This window comes from Schistocerca piceifrons, chromosome 3 (assembly GCF_021461385.2).
Source record: "Schistocerca piceifrons isolate TAMUIC-IGC-003096 chromosome 3, iqSchPice1.1, whole genome shotgun sequence".
In the NCBI taxonomy this organism is placed as follows: domain Eukaryota; kingdom Metazoa; phylum Arthropoda; class Insecta; order Orthoptera; family Acrididae; genus Schistocerca; species Schistocerca piceifrons.
In genome coordinates, this window is record NC_060140.1 from 109740365 (window position 1) to 109761046 (window position 20682).

Genomic DNA, 20682 nt, shown 5'->3' on the forward strand with positions numbered 1-20682 from the left:
TACCACTCCGGTCCCCAGTTTTACTCACAAGGGGAGGCCGCCAATTGTGAAATTCAGATTCGATTCATACGGCGCATAATAAAAGCTCATGGCCAGAGGTGTAATGTGGCAAAGCACCAAGATGCACTTCTCAGCCGTTGTCGAGAAAATCGACAGTTAAAAGAAACCGTTGCGGTGAAATACTCTCGACGATTAGTAATTTTCTACAGCGTCGTGGCGCAGCGGTAAGCGCTCGGGTTCGTAATCCGAAGGTCGCCGGATCGAATCTCGCGCCATGCAATTTTTTTTATTATTAGTTTTTTGTAATTCAAATATATATATATATATATATATATATATATATATATATATATATATATATATATATATATAAATGAATTGCTTATGCATGTTGGTGAAGGCGGATCGCTCTCCAATTGTACCGCCTCCATTTTTCCGTTTTTTTTAACAGGGTGTACCAAAGCTCTCCCGTCCGCACTGATTTTCGACAATGTTATAAGTTGCGCTAGGGACCGCATCTACCTTCTTTCGAAGTTAGCGGGCAACTACGCTGTTATGCGGCGGCTCGTTTCGGCCCATTCAACATCTGTCATTCAAGTGTAACGAGCGAGTAACGGAGTTTATATTTCATACCTGCCACAGCAAATTTGTGTTCGTGGGGTCTCTATTCTAATTCGAACGTTTGACTTACGCTATACGTATTCGTTTCGGAATATCGTTTCTACGTCTTCCGTTAACTATGCGTGGTTAACATTATGAAGACAATTAATAACATTTGTGAAATACAATTTTGTTTGCGGAAAACATAATGATGTTCGAAGTCGCCAGTTTTTCCAAGACAAACGACTTTCAACAACTTATTATATGCATAATTGTTGCAACTGATTGCCGGGAATTATATATGAATTATAAAAAACAAATACTAAAAAAAAGGTTGCATAGCGCGAGATTCGATCCGGCGACCTTCGGATTACGAACCAGAGCGCTTACCGCTGCGCCACGACGCTGTAGAGAATTATAAATCGTAGAGAGTATTTCACCTCAACCGTTTCTTTTAACTGTCGATTTTCTCGACAACGGCTGAGAAGTGCATCTTGGTGCTTTGCCACATTACACCTCTGGCCATGAGCTTTTATTATGCGCAGTACGAATCGAATCAGAATTTCGCAATTGGCGGCCTCCCCTTGTCAGTCAGGAAGTTTCACAGGGCGCGCACTCCACTGCCGTGTGAAACAATTATTCTGGATGAACGGAGCACTTGAAGCTAAGGAGCCAACGCACAAGTGTTAATGAATGGCAGCTCTCTTTAAATGTAGTGAAATGAAAAATAATGTCTAAAATAAAGAAAAGATCGCAATAGTGTATGATAAAAAGAAAAGTAGTTGTAATATTTCTGGTGTAGTCAGCTATCATATTAGGCTCCAAGAAGCTGTTCCCAGAGCAGTGGAGATGCAAGAAGTACAGATGACGCAATGTGGTGTGAGGTACCTGTGACAGATGTTAGATTCGGTACCATTCCCGTGAGAAAGACCGCCTGCACAATGCTACTGCTCTGTGATTGGCTACTGTGTTCGGAGCAAGGGTGCCAAAACGTTAAAGTATAGTTATTATTACAAATTCAACTATTCATTGGAATGACTTCACTTATTAATATAAATCTCTCTCAACAGCTGACTACCAATCAGTCATTTTAGAATTATTAAAAACAATTTAAATCAAAAACAAAAGACTGACAAAATTGCAGTCGAAGCACTTCGGAAGCGTTCGGGTCACGCCTTTTCTGGTATGGCGCGCGAAATGTTTCGGGCTGTTCGTCACTCTGGATTAAGCAGTCGACAAGAACAGACATGTTGTCTGTCGTAGGATGTGTTTCCAGTTTTTATTCAAGTTCCTGTTCGTCACTCTGGAGTAGGCAGTCGAGATGTGCAGTCATGTTGTCTGTGGCAGGATGTGTTTGCCAGTATTCAGTATTAAAAAGATTCACTCCGGTAGTCATGAGGCACAGACACGTGCCACAAATAGTGTAAAGATACATTTTCGTAAACATTGTGTTTGATCATGTACTTTGCTGTATCAGAAGGTGTTGCATTAAGATCATGTAGTCTTCTCGTGTGGCTATATTAAAATACGCGAGTGGCATCCCAAAGAAGTGATACATTATTTCAGAACAGAACCTCGCTAAAAGTCAGTTTCAGCCTCAAGATACAGAACCTACGACCTGCGTGCTGTTTTCTGCGCTGGGGACATCAACTTGAAGACAGCAGGTTAGTGAACTATAACAGAATCTTCGTATTCCACACAGTTCAGTGGAAACAACTAGGCGCCTCACGTGTACTGCATGCACAGGACAAATGTGCTCAGAGACACGTCATCTGCAGTAATGCAGAGGAGGTAAAGGAGGATAATCGTTATTAACACCAACAATCAATTCATTCTTCCTTTCTTGTCGTACAGTGCATATCTTGAACGCTTCACATCGTGTACGTATTTAGGAGCACTACTAAGTAAACATTAATAATTCAATCAATTACCAAGAAATAACAATATCTTTACAAAAACTAAATGATCCAACGTTTATTGTTCAAATGTGTGTGAAATCTTATGGGACTTAACTGTTAAGGTCATCAGTCCCTAAGCTTACACACTACTTAACCTAAATTATCCTAAGGACAAACACACATACCCATGCCCGAGGGAGGACTCAAACCTCCGCCGGGACCAGCCGCACAGTCCATGACTACAGCGCCTAAGACCGCTCGGCTAATCCCGCGCGGCCCAACATTTATTATTAGAATAATAATAATAATAATAATAATAATTTATCTATTTCTAGCATGTGGTTCAATTAAGAGTTATTAGTAGGAAACTGCAGCTGATATTATCTACGAATGAGTACTAATGCCATTGGCTGACAACATGCTAACGATTTAACGTTATCAGTTTGCTCGTTGTGATACTTGTTTGCCTAAGGTCCGAATATGATTCGATTTACGAGAAATTATTTATTAGAACAGTTTCGCTGTTTCCGAGTATAATACGAGCTACGGTTATTCGGGAAGCAAATATTATTTTCGAGACTCATGGGAGCCATTATCAACAGTAGCAGAGTCTGGTAAAGTAGATGTGATAGTTCTGACTCTTTCATTTAGTAGCATGTTTTTTCCAGTATTTTGAGAGAATTATTTTGTATTTTTTATTTTGGTGGTTTCTGGCGTTTCTAGCAGATACCTGTAGCTACAATACTAGGTTATGGTTCGATTTAGTGTCCAACAGTTCATCTATAGTGTTTGTAAATTCGTAATGAAATGATGGAATCTACGGGTACTAGGCACTATCAAAGACTCCTCTTTATCCGGCGCGGTGACTACGTTTAGCAGTTATGAAATGAGACGATCAACGTACGATCAGCGGCAGTGAGTCAGAAGCTCGTGGTCTAGCCTGCACGGTAGACCAGCGTTTTCTGTCAGGTCAACCCTCGGTTGTCAGTCTGAAAGATGTTATGCGACATTCGCAAGTAACTATTGACGATACGACGGCGAAGAAATAGATCGGGGGGAAAAAAAGAAAAAAAAAACGGTTAGCGTCGCTGTCTCAGGATCGTGGGGTCTCTGGTTCGATTCCCGGCCGGGTCAGAGACTCCCTTCGCTCGGGTACAGCGTGTTCGTGTTCTCCTAGTGATTTCTTCTCATGTTCATCACAAATACGAGGAAGTTGCCGAAATGGCGTCACGCAGAAACATTTGCACTACGCGGCCGAGATATCCTAAACGGTGTCACCGCGCCAATACTACCACACTATCATTTAAGCATTAGCGAAGGGGAAAGATAGACCTAGATTTATTGGGTTCTGGGAAAGTCCATTTAATATATAACGGAAAGTGCAAACAAGAAGCTCGTGCAACCAATTCCAACATTCGGGTCCTTCTCAAGTAAACATATCATTCGACTTCGAACAAATTGAGAAACGTGCTGCCACGATCGTAACAGCTGGATAAGACCACACGAAAGTAATAAAGAATGTTTAGGGATCGTAAATGGGAATTCTTGAAAGAAAGGTGAAATTTGAACAACCTGCTTACGACGGAGTGTGTCGAACCTCTGCTGTCTATGAGTACCCACCTCTGCAGATAAATGTTTGTGTAATTTGGAGTGCACACAAAACAGAGAACTGACTGTTGTGTGTATCGGATTCACGCACAGGTATCCATACAAGCAAATGTATTACGGACAAAAGCCGGCCGCGGTCGTCTAGCGGCTCTAGGCGCTCAGTCCGGAGCCGCGCGACTGCTACGGTTGCAGGTTCGAATCCTGCCTCGGGCATGGATGTGTGTGATGTTCTTAGGTTAGTTAGGTTTAAGTAGTTCTACGTTCTAGGGGACTGATGACCACAGATGTTAAGTCCCATAGTGCTCAGAGCCATTTGAACCATTACGGACAAAATCAGGATGTCGTCAGAACTATATGTTGTGTGCAGCTGAAAATTAACTAACATTGTGTAAACAGAGGTTACGAGTCAAAGACATTCCAGTCTGCAGTTATCGACCTTGTACAAGAAATCGATCTTTTATGCACGAAAGTCAAGAGGTTACAGAAACTGTATCACAGCTACAACGATAAATACATCGTTTACAAGGATTATACACAGACTTAAGTGAAAAAAAATGCCTCTTCAAATATTTTATTTCCCGCTTATGTTTCATAAAGTTCGATGTGGGTATGAAACAGAAATCCAATTTTTGCCGTTCCTGACCTAGCGAAACCTCTTGATTTCTATTCTCCAGTTCTGCAGCGTAATGCGGAATATTTTATAGGGACTCCGGGAATTTTGTGTTTCTTCAAGCAAAGGGAATTAAGCAGCGTGACAGGTTACATTGAAAAGGCCACTTCGTGAAACAGCATTGCCTCTTTCGCAGCATGTCTGTCTTTGATTTACTTCCATGTTCTGAGAATCACAAGTTCATTATACAACGGTGTGACATTCTGTAAGAACAATTTGTCGGAATTCTCTTTGAGGGATGCGATTTTGTCGCATCGCTTGAGAATGGATCTACCCAGTCCAAGTGACCGCGCAGAGAAACAGTGGCGCGTGAAGTTTCCAACATCACAATGAGCAGGGGAGTTCCGCGTTTGTGGAAAGGATATCATATTATACGAGTTCCTGCGACTTCCCGCTGCTTCACTGCTTGCTTTCCATAGTATGCAGCTAATGAATCATAAAATAATTTAATTTCTTACTAGCTCTCTCTCTCTCTCTCTCTCTTTTCCCCTTTGTTTCCAATTGCATATTCTTCACTCATAGCGTCCTGTCCTACCTCGACCCTTTCTATCCCGAACACTAGTTCGCCTGTCAGTCACACATTCTAGTCCGTTTGATCCATGTGACAATACTGAATACCTTTATCTAGGCGATATTACTTCTTTCATGGAAATACGCGTGCAAAATCATATCACAATGTTATAAGGGAAAGAACTTCCCATACAGTTTCCACTCAGGGTTCACATACAGTCCGAAAGCAAATGTTTCACTTGTTTTTTCGCATTTGAACGGAGTCACTAACTTGATACACTTCAAGTTTCCCCACGGAAATGCGCTCCCTCCCAAAAGGCGATGCAACACACGGAACAAATATAGTTGTAAAGAGGCTTTGATTGTAGCTGAAGAAATGTCTTGATACAGCATATTTTAAGGACTCGAAGAGAGTATCTGTGCTTACCGTATTACTTCTTATCTTGCTGAAGGCGCATTACGTGGCACGGCAATGTCAGCTGTGTGATGTACGTTACGACTGATAACTGCTTCTCGTGACGATCTGCAACTGGAAAACATAAAACAGCTGTCTAAATAACAAGAAAAGATGAGGTTTCCTACTATGTAACCTGCAAACATCCCACCTCCAATTGTTATAAGTATCGAACTCAACGCATGAAACGCCTTCAAAAATCTTATTGCTTTACAAATGAGTTAATCTGTTAAATATATGGTGTTAAGCATGTAAAAGCTTTATGGTTGAAGACGCAAAACTCTATATGTTGGCTTTATCAGTTTCAGACTATTCAACCATAGCCTAATGAAAAAGTCAAAACCGCAATTGGTAAACCAAAAAGCTGATACTTCTTTATTTATTTATGTAATATCAAAAAAAAATGGTTCAAATGGCTCTAAGCACTATGGGACTTAACATCTGAAGTCATCAGTCCCCTAAAACTTAGAACTACTTAAAACTAACTAACCTAAGGACATCACACACATCCATGCCCGAGGCAGGATTCGAACCTGCGACCGTAGCAGTCGCGCGGTTCCGGACTGAAGCGCCTAGAAGCGCTCGTCCACCGCGGCTGGCTATGTAATATCTTTTTGCCAAATAGTGTATAACGTCAAACTTTATTTTTAGGTTTGATCACAGCAAAAGTCAGTAATAAGGGCAATTTATAATTTCTTGCAAATACTATGGTATCAACTGCGTAATTTACAAGACGGGCAAGTCACGAAATACAGTTGGGTTTTATTGTACTTTTAATACAAATAATTAAACTAGCAATGGTTAAAAAAAGAACAAAGTGTACTTTACAAAACTAAACACGTCTTTAATATATTTCACGTAAAGTTTTTGTGGGACTCTAAGTGAGAAAAAATTGAGAAAGGTAGTACATTACATTTCTAGTCTGTTGGAACTCGTAAAATCCTCTCATCACTAAGCACTGGACGTATATAGCGTGGGTAATTTGAGCTCCGTTTTAAGAAAAGCTCATTTTTCACGCGTCTCATTGTTTATGACATCATATCTGCTGAACTATATCGCGTACAATGACATAGTTTTGCAGGTACATTCAGCACTGTATGTGGATGCTGTCTGCAAATTGTGTTGCGAATGGAGTTAATTGTAAAGTAGAAATAAATTAAAACGTCATGCTGGATGCTAAAGCCCTACTGCATAAACAGCGAAAATGTAATAAGCCATATAAGTTTTTCCTTTCATTATTTTCTGGGGTGTGTCAGAGGGAAAAAGTTTCGAAAAGTCTCTGTGTGTCCATCTTTTCAGAGATGGTTGTGGGACTCAGCTGTTCGCCGCAGTATGTCAAATCAAAGACCTTTCAGTCGTCTAATTTCAAAACTTATTTTATTGTGCTACCTCTTTCGGCGATCATGCCCCTGACCGACGTGTAGGAAGATTCCAACCTCGGTTCCGGTCAAAACAGGGGCCAGTATTCAAATACTGGTATCTGTAGATTGCCGCTTGCTACAGCGATCACCTCCACAGTCATTTGCCGACTGGTTGAATGCTGGCCCCTGTTTTGACCGAAAACGATGTTGGAATCTTCCTACACGTCGGTCAGGGGCCTGGAGATAGCGTAGTAAATCGCTGAAATTGGTGGTCAAATAAAATAAGTTTGATTTGACATCCAGTCTCGAAAAGGGTTGAAATTTTGTCTAAGGTGTTATACCGAATAGACCAGTAAGCCTGGTATCAATCGATATCGCAGGACCTTTACCCACTGCTTGCAGAGGTGTAGAGAATATCTTGGCGATATATGACTTGTTCACAAAGTATGTGAAGTTATACGCTATAAAACGTGCCATATCTATCCCTATTATTGAGGCAATCTGTCGTAAACCTGATACATTTATTAGGTAGATATGGGCCTTAACAAAGAATTTTCATTGTTAGGCGCGTCTTAGAAAAATCTTTAACATTTTTCTTTTAGCTCATCTACGAGAGTGCCGTCGGTTAGGACAATTAACTTTATTTCAGATCCCACGAGACCGGAGGCAGCTACCAATAATTTATCAATCTTACTTACAGATTTTCTTTATATCACGAGATGACATCACAGGCAGAAAAGGTCTGGTCACAGGATTCCAGTTCCATTATAGGATTTCATTTGTAGATGTTACTCTTGTTATATTGGGGAATCGAGACGAAACCACGATATTAAGTTACGTACTACAGTAGTGTACACCGAACAGACTTGGCAAATATTCTCTGGTGCAATAAGCACACGACTTCTCACGAGCCTAGTGTTGGATAAATGATAAAAGGACAATTAATTATCGATGATTACGTAGCTACCCTGAGAACTGAGCTAGTTTACTGAGTGCTTATACACGTCGGGCTAAATTAAACAACATATTACACTGTTAATAATATTCCTACATTAGTTGTTTCTCTTTTATGCTGAACCATTGCATTAATGTGTGTTTCTTTTTTATATAAGTCGCGGCTCATATTTTATTTTATTACATTACCGTGTATTGGAAGTTGCTACGTGCTGACTCAACGATAATAGTTGACGTATTATGTTAAACCTTTAACGTAAGATTATACTTCTTAGTGAGTAAATTATGACAGCACTTTAAACTCGGTTAGCAACTGTATGAAATACTGAAAATCAGATTTCCGTTGCTCCTGGGAGCCGTTTAACAGACATCATGCCTACTGTGATCGGGTGACCTGTTTAGTAATATACGAGTAGATGAGCGGTGGACGTTGTCTTGAACAAGATACCTCCTCTGAAGCGAATCCTATCACTTAGACTACGCTGCAAGTGCTATCATAAACGTTAGCAGCAAAGAGTGACTGGTTTTATCGAAAATGGACTCTTCCCGAGCCACTAACGCAACTAGCGAGCGCGAGGCTTTGTCAGCGGAAGCGCGTCCACGTGACAGCCTCTATTAATGGCACCACTTCCATAACCTCGAGCGTCAGAAAGATAGCTCTACAGATCGAGCAGGAAGGAAACGACACACTGCAGGAAGAGTAAAGAATGAGTCATTCAGTCTGCTCAAGTTGCGACATAAAGGAGACTGCGACCGATATGTTAACTCTGAGAGCGTCTTATATAACTGCTTTTATACTGTCCTATGAGAGACAGACTTCTCACACTGCTAATGGACTATTTGTCGTCGCGATGAATTACAGCGCGACTGTCGTTCAACGTAGAACTATGTACTTACGCTATGACAAGTTTTATCTAAATCGATCAACACAGTGGCCGTGGAAGAAAATTTACGATAGACCTGTCCTTGGACTCCATCGGAATGACTGATAAAAAGACCAATTTAACATCATGGTATGCGGAGTGCAGCGACCTAGTGTTATATTTAGGTTAAAATCAACGTTGCTTTACTTTTCGAATATCTTATATTTTGGAAGTACGTGAATCTGAAGCATTCTTTTGTATCATAGGTTAATATCAACAGTCCAGTTTCGGCTTATGTTAAAGCCATCTTCAGAATTTTTGGCACTCTATTGCTCGTGCTGGCGGCTTCTCTTCTTTCTCGCGACACCACGATCGTACACTGTGGTATCACGAGAAAACCAAAAATTCTGAAGATGGCTTTAACATGAGCCGAAACCGGTAAATAAACTAATATTATTGCGATCTCGATACAAAAGAAACGAGACTGATGCTTTACATTCGTGTACTTCCAAAATACAAGGTGTTCGAAAAGTAGAGCAACCGTCTGGGAAAACCGTTAAGTTACAAACTCTGCTCAAACTGGCCTCGAATACGACCAACGCTAATTGAAAATGATACTTCACGTTTTTCAGACATATACTGTAACTTCTGTTGAGGAGTTTCTTCAACACATTGTTCAGTTTCATTGCACATTTCGGTAACAGTGAGAAGTTTGTAAGCAGCATCCTTATGATATTCCCACAAGAAAACAGTGAGGTCAGGATAAATCAGGAGAGTGGGTCACAGTGCCTTTGAAATCACTTATCCATGTAAACAGTGATCCAAGTAAGTCACGGTGTTGTTGGTTGTAGCGCAGCACTGTCCTCCTGAAACCATGCGCACAGTTGCTGGTCCTCAGGTATAGCACTTGCAAATTGTACAGCTTCTGTGTGTTCACTGTGCCGAAAAAAAATATGACGGACATTCACCCATGCACAACAAATATGCACTTTCAGTGTTTGTGGCGAGGACTCGTGCAGCTGATGTAGAATCTTGCATCGCTTTTTGAATACCCTGTAAGTTCAGTTAGTGACGGTCATTCTCAAAATAGCGTCATCTGAGTTCACACGCCTGCGTTCGCTCCTTTAACTGCTATCAACACATTATTTTCACTGAATTTTCCACGAGGCTTCGCAATAGCTCCGCCGTTTTTGCCTTCCGCAGGCACAGACAGAGTCGTCCGCAAAAAACTGGTCATTCATTGGCAATGATTTGATCTATTTGAAGATACAGTTCAAGATCGAAACGACTTGCGACATAGGCGCAGCAAAATCCACAGTGATCCAGGAGGGTATTTACTATTTACTCCAGTTACAGACAACAAAACGTACTTCGACTGTATCAATTTTTTACCTATGTTGCCTCGGCACAACTAGAAAATCGTGTGTACTCGCTTAAGTGAATGTGTTTTTTATACGTAAATTGGTTTCTGATGCCCAGCTTCGCATATCTGGTTACTTTCTGCGACAAAATACCTCTTTGTTTTATAGGTATGAAGACGGATATTACTGACCGAAATTAACAACCTGGTATAAAAAAATTGTGATCTGGAACTGGAATAAATACACGAATCAAGTTCGAAAATTATTGCGCACTAACACGCCACAATGCGAGCAGTATGATTCCTTTCGGGTCACATCGCCTCCAGACAATGTTCCATGCCTCAAGAACATCTGCCTCGAAATCGACAGCGGCGATATTCCATTCGTACTACTCACGGATGCGTCCGTCGACAAGATGCAGGCAGCTCGTCGGGACGAGGCCAAAGCGCAACGTGTGTGCCCCACCACTAGGACCAGGAATGCTGACGTCATCACGTACGTCACGGAACCGCAACAGCCACGTCATGCACGAGACACCTGTGTGGGAGTGGCTGCCCCCCACTCCTCACCAGCGTCCCAATCGCTTTTGGGATAGCTTTATTAACAACAACCTTCTGTAATAACACATCAGTGTTTTCTATGGACTCCAGTAGGACAGGTGAACAGAAAAGCTATACCTATCGGACATCAATGAAAACCACTCCTAAAGTTCATAGACAATCCCATCGCTGTAGGCGTACATTCAACTCCGAATGTTCTTTCCATACGTAAGAGACTGAGACTAGTCAATGCTGCATCCCGCACCTGGAAGACCACGTTATCTAATCACGAAAATATTGTTTGCTGTTACCAGGATGTCACGAAGATAAGAACGTTAACCTGCAGCGTGACGCAGTCGTTTGACGTACACAGGCGCCCATCTAGCATCCATCACGTCATACACACGTTCAGAAGGCAATCTCCACGCTCCCCTCTATAACTGGACTGGCAGATGACTATGTACAACTGGAATCGCAGATAACTAACATTTTCTTGGTTCCTCACTCACGTTCAGAACAAACGTCATTCTCGTGAGCTATTGTAATATTACTGTCCACTTTGAACTGCTATTTTCTTACTATGCTAAGTCTGCCGTGATTCGTTCCTGGAAACAACGAATAGTTCGTTTCTGCTGTTTGCACTTTTATGGGAAAAAAACTTTTATGGGACTGTTGAGCTTGTGAGAAGCAAACAAGAACATATTATTGTCGTATTAGCCAAATTTGTGTTTATTTCTTCACAGAATCGGATGGGACTACATATCACCTACAACTGAAGCATTATATTAGAGTAAAACTGACCTCAAACTGACGGTTGGTTTGCACGCCGTATTGCTGGAGGTATTATGCTTTCGCCTTCCTCCGACTTTTGTAGTTACTTATCCGCCAAATTATAGGGGAACCGCCAGTTTCATGTTAACTCCGAAGCACGATGTGATGCAGTGTTTTTCACTTAACAAACATAGCCGTAAGTGGAAGGCGCGGTAAACGACAGAATAAAATCGCAGCACTGGCTGCGGATCAAATCTTCGACTTTAGGATCAGTAGTCTGGTAGAGGACATTGAAGTTCTGTTAGATAACGACGAGTTTGACTTTCGGAAAGGTAACGACGCCAGACTAGCTCCTCCGACGTTTTGTTCGAAAACAGAAGAAAGATTTAAGCAAAATCAAGGCATGTTCATGGAATTTGCCGACCAGGAAGAAGCGTTCGACATTGTAAAATGGTGCAAGGGGTTTCAAATTCTGGGAAAAATAGGAGTAAGCTGTAAGGAGTGACGAATAATACATAATATGTACCAGTTGAGATTGCTATCATCACTGAATAAGGATTACGGGACATGATGAATAGAATGAATAGTGAAATGAATTCAGGGTATGGATTCAGGGTAAACAGAAGAATGACGAAGGCAATGAGGATTAGCAATAAACTATACATCACAGCTCGGGGAACACGAAATAGACGAAGAAATCTGCTACATTGGTGGGAAAATAAATGACGCAAGAAGCAAGGAGGACACAAAAAGAAGGTTATCACAGGCAGACAGGGCATTCCCGGCTAAGAGAAACCGGCTAGTATGAAACATCGGCCTTAATCAAGGAAGAAATACCTGACAATATACTTTTGGAGCACAGCACTGCATGGTAGTAAAACATGGACTGTGGGAATAGCGGAACAAAAGAGAATCGAAGCATTTGAGAGGTGGTGCCGAAGAAACATTTTGCAAATTACGCGGGCTGATCAGATGAGGAATGGAGAGGATTTTCGGAGAATCGGCAAAGAAAGGAACATACAGAAAAGACTGACAAGAAGAAGGATAGAATGATAGGGCACGTGTTAACACATCAGGGAACAACTTCTACGGTACTAGGGGGAGCTATAGCGGGGAAAAAACTGAGCAGAAGACAGAGATTGAATTTCATCCAACAGCCGGCCAGGGTGGCCGAGCGGTTCTAGGCGCAACGGTATGGAACCGCGCGACCACCACGGTCGCAGGTTCGATGGTTCAAATGGCTCTGAGCACTATGGGACTCAACTGCTGAGGTCATTAGTCCCCTAGAACTTAGAACTAGTTAAACCTAACTAACCTAAGGACATCACAAACATCCATGCCCGAGGCAGGATTCGAACCTGCGACCGTAGCGGTCTTGCGGTTCCAGACTGCAGCGCCTTTAACCGCACGGCCACTTCGGCCGGCTCGCAGGTTCGAATCCTGCCTCGGGCATGGATGTGTGTGATGTCCTTAGGTTAGTTAGGTTTAAGTAGTTCTAAGTTCTAGGGGACTGGTGACCTCAGAAGTTAAGTCCCGTAGTGCTCAGAGCCATTTGAACCATCATCCAACAAATAATTGAGGACGTAGGATGCAACTGCTACTCTGAGATAAAGAGGCTAGCATCAAATTCGTTGAGAGTCGCATCGAGCCGGTCAGAAGACGATGGCTCGTAAACAAAGTCTGTCAGGTAACCGTTAAGCCACCAGCCTTACCTCACGACAAAAATGTTATGAGCATCCCAACCTTTAAGCTTCTAAGCTAGTAGCACAGTGTCATCTCGTTTCACCCAAGTAACGAATTTTTAAAAATCGCTAGATCCACTACTAGTTTAGTACCATCTTTCACTGATTCTCGCTGAATGACGGATGCAATTGCAACCGGCGTAGTGACTGCCTAGCTGGAAGTAGGTGCGCTGCGGAGCAATATAACCCAATACACAATTCTTAACAGCAGCCTCGTATTCGCATACGATACGTCATATTTTGAAATTTGTGAATGCTTCTTTGGTTTACGTGACTTATGCGGATTCGATTAATCTAAATACGGGAATCTGATGACCGGACTGTGTAATCCAGAAAACGATCATGTGATATGAATATGTAGCATAAAAGGCAACTGAGCGCAAAATTAGCAAATGTACGATTAAAAATCACAATGTTCTCGTCAAGAGGCAGTGACGTCGGAGACAGGCGTTTAATAAGCTCTCCATTTCGGTCCCGTCATCGCACGACTGTTTTTTAAGCATATTCATTAACACTCGTGAAGTAGAAAACCGAGTTACGCGCTGCTGGTCATTAGATAATAGGTATACCACTTCCACGACGTGGGGCCATATCTTGACACAAGGACTATGGAGAAGTGAGTAACAACGCTTGCGTTGAAAACAGGTTTACTAGGAGTCATCACTTGGGTGAGGCGGCACCTCCGTGCGTCGGGCGACTCACTCACCAGCGTGCGCCTTCTGTGACGTCGCTCCGAGTGGTTGAGTCAGCTGCTCCCTGCTCAGCGGACAGTCGCGACTGAAGCCGGCACGGCTAATGGCACGCCGCACTGATGAATACTATCGCGCGACCAGATAGTGGGCCGTGTCTAAAAGTCAGCCGGCGATAGCGCTCTCCCTCTCTGTCCCACACACACACACACACACACACACACAGAGACGACACAGAGCAGATTGGCGAGATAGCACTCCGTGCTGGACGTGCGGTAGTACGCGCCGATCACGTTCCCGCCACGCGCCACAAATCGCCCTCCCCCTCCTCCGCCGCCCCTCCCCGCCATCTACCGGTGCAACGTCCCCTCCCCCCCCCCCACCCCTCCGACATCCCACACCCCACCCACGACAGCCGAGCGGCGCCGTAATCAGATCCGCGCTTGCTTATCGACTCCCCCGGCCAGCCAACAGACGCTAATGTCTCCGCCATTTTTAAGCGGGTCTGCCAGTTAGCGGTGTCATAAATTTCATCGCCGCAGCTGATAGGGATTAAACGCAGCTCTGAAAGACCGGGCCAGTGGTCGCTCGTTTCACGTACACTGACGAGCACGTATCGGCTAACGCTTCATTTACCTTTCGGCTCCCTGGTCCTGTAAGACCGAAAGCACTTGTAACATCAGCTCCGAAAGACTATCACTTTCATACCGAATGTTCCAAAATCACCTACACGGTACATAATCCACAAAACTAAGCATTATGGTGTAAGAAACCAATGATCGGGATGTTGTGGGCTGTTCACACTGTATTTATATTTGATCACGCTTCGTATCAATATTGTCCTGACCAGTGCCTCTTTCACCATGTTTCCAGAATGTTCCCGAGTTCGAGTCTCGGTCCGGCACACATTTTTAATCTGCTGCGAAGTTCCATATCAGCACACACTCCGCTGCAGAGTGAATATCTCATCCTGGAAACATGCACCAGGCTGTGGTTACGCCATGTCTCCGCCATGTTTCCGCAATATTCTTTCTTCCCGGAGTGCTCGATCTGCAAGTTTCGTAGGAGAGCTTCTGTGAAGTTTGGGAAGTACGAGACGAGATACTGGAGGAAGTAAAGCTTTGATGAGGGGTCGTGAGTCAGCTTGGGTAGCTGTGATGGTAGAGCATTTGTTGACTTCTATCATCCAGCTCTTCCCTATTAAGCATGTAGCGTTCCATATCTGGTTCAAATGGCTCTGAGCACTATGGGACTTAACTTCTGAGGTCATCAGTCCCCTAGAACTTAGAACTACTTAAACCTAACTAACCTAAGGACATCACAAACATCCATGGCCTAGGCAGGATTCTAACCTGCGACCGTAGTGGTCGCGCGGTTCCAGACTGTAGCGCCTAGAACCGCTTGGCCACTCCGGCCGGCGTTCCATATCTTCTTGATCAAAGTGTTGTTCTCCATCCTCATGATATGGTCGACAAATGTCGGTATTCTCTACCGTATCACTTGGCTCAAAGCTCTCATACAGCTTGTAATGTTATGTGTGCCTCACTGTTTTTTTTTAAACTAATTTGGGCCTGATTTTATTCTGAGAAGCTCAGTAATATATGTAAATACCGTAAATGTAAATGTGATTCAAAAAGTACTTGAAGTGAAATGAAGCGCAGCTGGACAGCAAGAAACTCCTTAGCGCGCAATCCCCGCGCGTGAATCTTTGAGTATGGACTCTAAAAAAAAAAAAAAAAGAGGAGACTGTTAATCTGTATCTTGTGGAAAGAGGGTGTGTTGCTAGGCCGTCGCTCAGAACGTATTGTTACATTTAATGAAAATTAATATTTTAGTGATAAAACCGAGTAAAGTATGTGTAAGCGTTACCAAACATTTATGTATACAAATCTTCTGGAAGTGAAGAATAGAAATATCTTCTTTCTGGAAAAGGAGGTGAACTTCATTGTCGTCACCGTCTATCACTCGACAGAATTGTAAGCGTACAAAGTTCACTAAAATACAGGAAAAGAAATGCATTCTCTATAGTTTTCATTCAATAGGAAAAACCTATCATAATTTCTTAATTACAGGATTGGATTATGTTCTTGTACAATAGGTACTGAAATCCACTGACCAATTTTGATGCAGCAGGACGTGTAGTTTGAAGGAAGTTTGTGTGACAAGCAATCTCCTTTTCTCATGAAAAGCAGATTGCTGTTTGATCTTATTTACTTACAACAGTGGTCCCTTAGGTATGAAAAGCTACGAAAACTTGGGCTCAAAGCTATCCGCAATACGGCCAAGTAACTAACAGGGGCGTATTTTAAACCTTAAAGAACAATAACTTCATCCAAATTGTAATGTGTCACTAACTGGTGCAGAAGCTGATCATTCAAGGAGGCAGCAACCAAAATTCAGGTAGCAGTTACGACATAAAGTAAAAATCTCAATCAAAAATCAATCTCTCTCTCTCTGTCCTAACACATATATAAATATTCATATTATTAAGATAAAAGTCATTTTATAAGCTCCTACTTTTATCTATGCATCTACACTGCACCTTACCTTTTTTTGAGTCCTAGGTGTCTCTCAAGGTCTTTCGTTCCTCCTCCTCCACTACACACAGGCTCTCTTGCCTAAGGTGGTCGTCTCTGTTGCGTAAAATGCGATATTTCTGATTGCTAAACATAATGCCTCGGTCTGGCATTGTTGGACAGGCTTTTCTTTCCATAGACTGTGTTTGCAACATATCGTAGTTTCTCCAGCGTTTTAGAACTGTCTAGTACGCTCTTCTTGGTCTGATACTAGCCTACTATGTTTTTCCAGTTGAACTTGAGCCTTCGAATTGGTCTCTTAATTCAGGAATTTGTTCTTATTGTATGCTGTCTTCAGGTTAGTTTTGCCGCTACTAGAGCAAGATTTTCCATTGCCGTTTTTGCATCCTCTTGGTTCTCATTTAGCAGTGCCATCTCATCTTCAAAGTCCAGGCAGACTACTGTGCTGTTATGTCTTTTTTTCCCCTCCTCAATTTGTAGACCTTCAACAGCTATGGTTTTGTTCACCGGTCTCCACTGTTGAACCACTTCAACCAACAAAACGTTGAACAGAATTGTTGACAACACATTTCCTTGAGGATTCCTGTTTATATTTTAAAGTTTTACAACACTGACTGGCGGTATCTGACCTTAGACAGCTTCTTTTACCTTTGAAAGCATCTCTTACTACGTGTGTTACTGTGTCCAGTACTCTTATCACGACGGACATTCAACATCACGTTTCTGTCTACAGAATAACACGCGTTGGTAAACTCCACGGAGGTCACGGCAGTGTTTTTACTTTCCCGCCACGGTGTTCTAATATCCTTTTGAGTCCAAAAATCTGCTTGGTTTCGGAAACCAGTCTGATAAGTCTCCAGTACTTGACTCGTACTGCACATCCACCTACATATACAGGGTGTTACAAAAAGGTACGGCCAAACTTTCAGGAAACATTCCTCACACACAAAGAAATAAAATATGTTATGTAGACATGCGACCGGAAACGCTTACTTTCCATGTTAGCGCTCATTTTATTACTTATCTTCAAATCACATTAATCATGGAATGCAAACACACAGCAACAGAACGTACCAGCGTGACTTCAAACACTTTGTTACAGGAAATGTTCAAAATGTCCTCCGTTAGCGAGGATACATGCATCCACCCTCCGTCGCATGGAATCCCTGATGCGCTGATGCGCCCCTGGAGAATGGCGTATTGTATCACAGCCGTTCACAATACGAGCACGAAGAATCTCTACATTTGGTACCGGGGTTGCGTAGACAAGAGCTTTCAAATGCCCCCATAAATGAAAGTCAAGAGGGTTGAGGTCAGCAGAGCGCCGAGGCCATGGAATTGGTCCGCCTCTACCAATCCATCGGTCACCGAATGTGTTGTTGAGAAGCGTACGAACACTTCGACTGAAATGTGCAGGAGCTCCATCGTGCATGAACCACATGTTGTGTCGTACTTGTAAAGACACATGTTCTAGCAGCACAGGTAGAGTATCCCGTATGAAATCATGATAATGTGCTCCATTGAGCGTAGGTGGACGAAACTAAAATGAGCTCTAACATGGAAATCAAGCGTTTCCGGACACATGTCCATATAACATATTTTCTTTATTTGTGTGTGAGGAATGTTTCCTGAAAGTTTGGCCGTACCTTTTTGTAACACCCTGTATATGGTGTTTGGAAATTCCCGTTATGAACTTCTAGCGCTTAAAGGGGACTGAGTATATAATATTCTGAATTGGATGTCCGGAAAAGTATCGTTTCCGCGTTACAACCATTTGAAAACATGTTGGCAACGCGACCACTTCTGCAAGTAACTTATTAGACGCGACGCAGTACATCACTTGTTTTAGAATTCTACTCGTTAACAACCAAAGGAAGAAAAAGGAAACGTGATGCAGAACGGACTCTTCCAATCCGGGTGTGTGGCGTCTGCTGGGAGCACCAAACTTACGTCTGCTGTCAGTGAGGGCACCTCTTCCTTGAAGCCACTGCATAACTGTGTGCGATGCAGTCGTACGTTGTGGATAATGATCTTGATAAAGGCGACGAACTTCTCTTCCATTACCTTGAGCTTCGCCACACAGAAGGATCATGTCTGTGTACTCCGCAAACGTGAAGTCAACTGTGTTGCTGTAAGGCACTCAAGAGACACGTGAATGAAGCTCGAACCACGTCACAGAGGAAGGATACACGTCAAATGACATCAGCCGATCCGACGTAAGCAACCCCCCCCCCCCCCCCCCCCCCCGCCATGACTACCCTGCTGCATACCTACGTAACAAACACGTCAAGCTGTAGCACGGAAACGGTATTTTTCTGGACAAGGGTTCCTATTTAAAATATTATATTTCTTTTACAAGTAGTATCCTGGACCATAAACAAATGTGTTCCATGTAGCCAATGTTAGAATAACCGATTAGACCATCGTGTAGCATGCTGTAGGAAAAATAAGAAAAACACGTTACAAAATAATCGCGTCATTTGTTCGAACATAGGCTACTATGACAGAGAGCAAATTTCGTTTACGTTTTGCAGAGTTATTACTAGAGATTTTTACATATGTGTCAAGAGAACTTTAACACCTTGTATAGAGCACTGTTAATTCCATGAAAATCGCTGGTCTTGGTCCATTTCTATACTCTGCAAAACTTATTGCGCGTCTCATACTTGTATGTTGACACTGGGCTTTTGTCGAAACATTTGCACCGTGGGAAACAAAAGTTTACAACGGAGTTATAGGTGTGTGAAGGTGGTGTTCTTTAAAAAAAATTCGTTCTTCATCACGCTCCCGGCAGGTAAGCTAAATTTTCTCATTCTTACGGTAGAGATGATATTCCAAATATCTGACTCAGTACTGTACGCTTAAAATTTTGTTCTCGGTTCCACAAACTTTTCGTACAGACCTATAAGACAAAAACTTTCAGTAAACGAGTGGATGAAGGGCGATTGGGTACTATCGGAAACGAATGTTTCGGAGTGACAGCTAGGCTGGATGGATATCACTGCAGCGATAACAGACGACGAATATTTTGCAAAGCAGATTCTGAGTCTGGAAGCTAGAGAGAAGAAGTAGCCAAAGGCTCAGGAACAGAAGAAACAGACGGATTCTGGCAAAAGTAGCAGAAATATATGGATCGCTGGAGCATGAAAGATCAAGTGGGTGATGGAAAAGACTGGCGGTCGAACGACCAGCAGAAAATCACGTGGACCTGGAGGAGTTCAGAAAAATGTTTATCCTGTCGTCAGCTTCGTCTTGGGGAAGTGACTTGAAGCTGAGGCACTGCATACCAGCTGGTTCAGCGCTTGTTGAGAGCCACCAGCTAATCGAAGGCAGAGCAAACCAGCTCCATTAGTGTCTCATTCAGCGCTACAGTGCGGACATTCCAGCCGCGGTCGGTAGCAACTAGCGCCTGTCTGGTTATCCACCCGAGTTATCTGCAGAGGATCCATTTAGCTTCCTGCTACTGCACTCTGGTGAATTTACTACGAGAAGCATATTTTTAAACGTGTGCTGGCATTCGCATAACTTTGCTGCTTAACTAGGTAGACGTGCAAGCTGCGGTGTTGTGGTGGTGCTGGCGATACGAAGTATCGAATCAAAGCAGCAACCGATCGAGACGGCTATTTGGTCACAACAGTGGGTTCGTTTTCTCGAGTAGTGCGATTCAAATCCCTGTCCAGCCGCCCAGTTTACATCCTCCGCGCTTAATTTAAATCGACTGAAGTACTTTCTTGGGTGGTTACTTTGAAAAGGACACGGCCGATTTCATTCCCTCATCCTTGTGAAACCTGTGTACACAATATATAACGACATCGCCGTCGGTGGGACGCTAAAACCCCGTTAGTACAAAATTTCCTATAAGTGAGCTTGGTATTAAGGTGCATCCTGGTTGTATCATAATTAATAGCGAAAACTGCGACGGATGAAAGTACACGATAATACAAGGAAAAACGCACCTTTATGTACTGGAGCGCAAACGAGCCGTTAGCGAAATTATTGCGGATCGGTGGTTTGGAGCCGGCACTAACTTCAAGGCGTAATTTGTCCTATCACAGAAATACACAATCAAGGACACAGAAGCCATCCGCTGAATTATAGACCCATATCACTGACGTTGATTTGCAG

General features: G+C 42.8%; 1 long non-coding RNA gene across 1 annotated transcript in view; it reads right to left on the bottom strand.

Moving 5' to 3' along the window:
* LOC124789706 overlaps window positions 1-20682 on the bottom strand; it is a 479897-nt gene that overhangs the window by 114802 nt on the left and 344413 nt on the right. Inside the window, exon 2 of the long non-coding RNA XR_007016154.1 lies at window positions 5714-5815. This is a non-coding gene — a long non-coding RNA (uncharacterized LOC124789706). The remainder of the gene's footprint in view (window positions 1-5713; window positions 5816-20682) is intronic.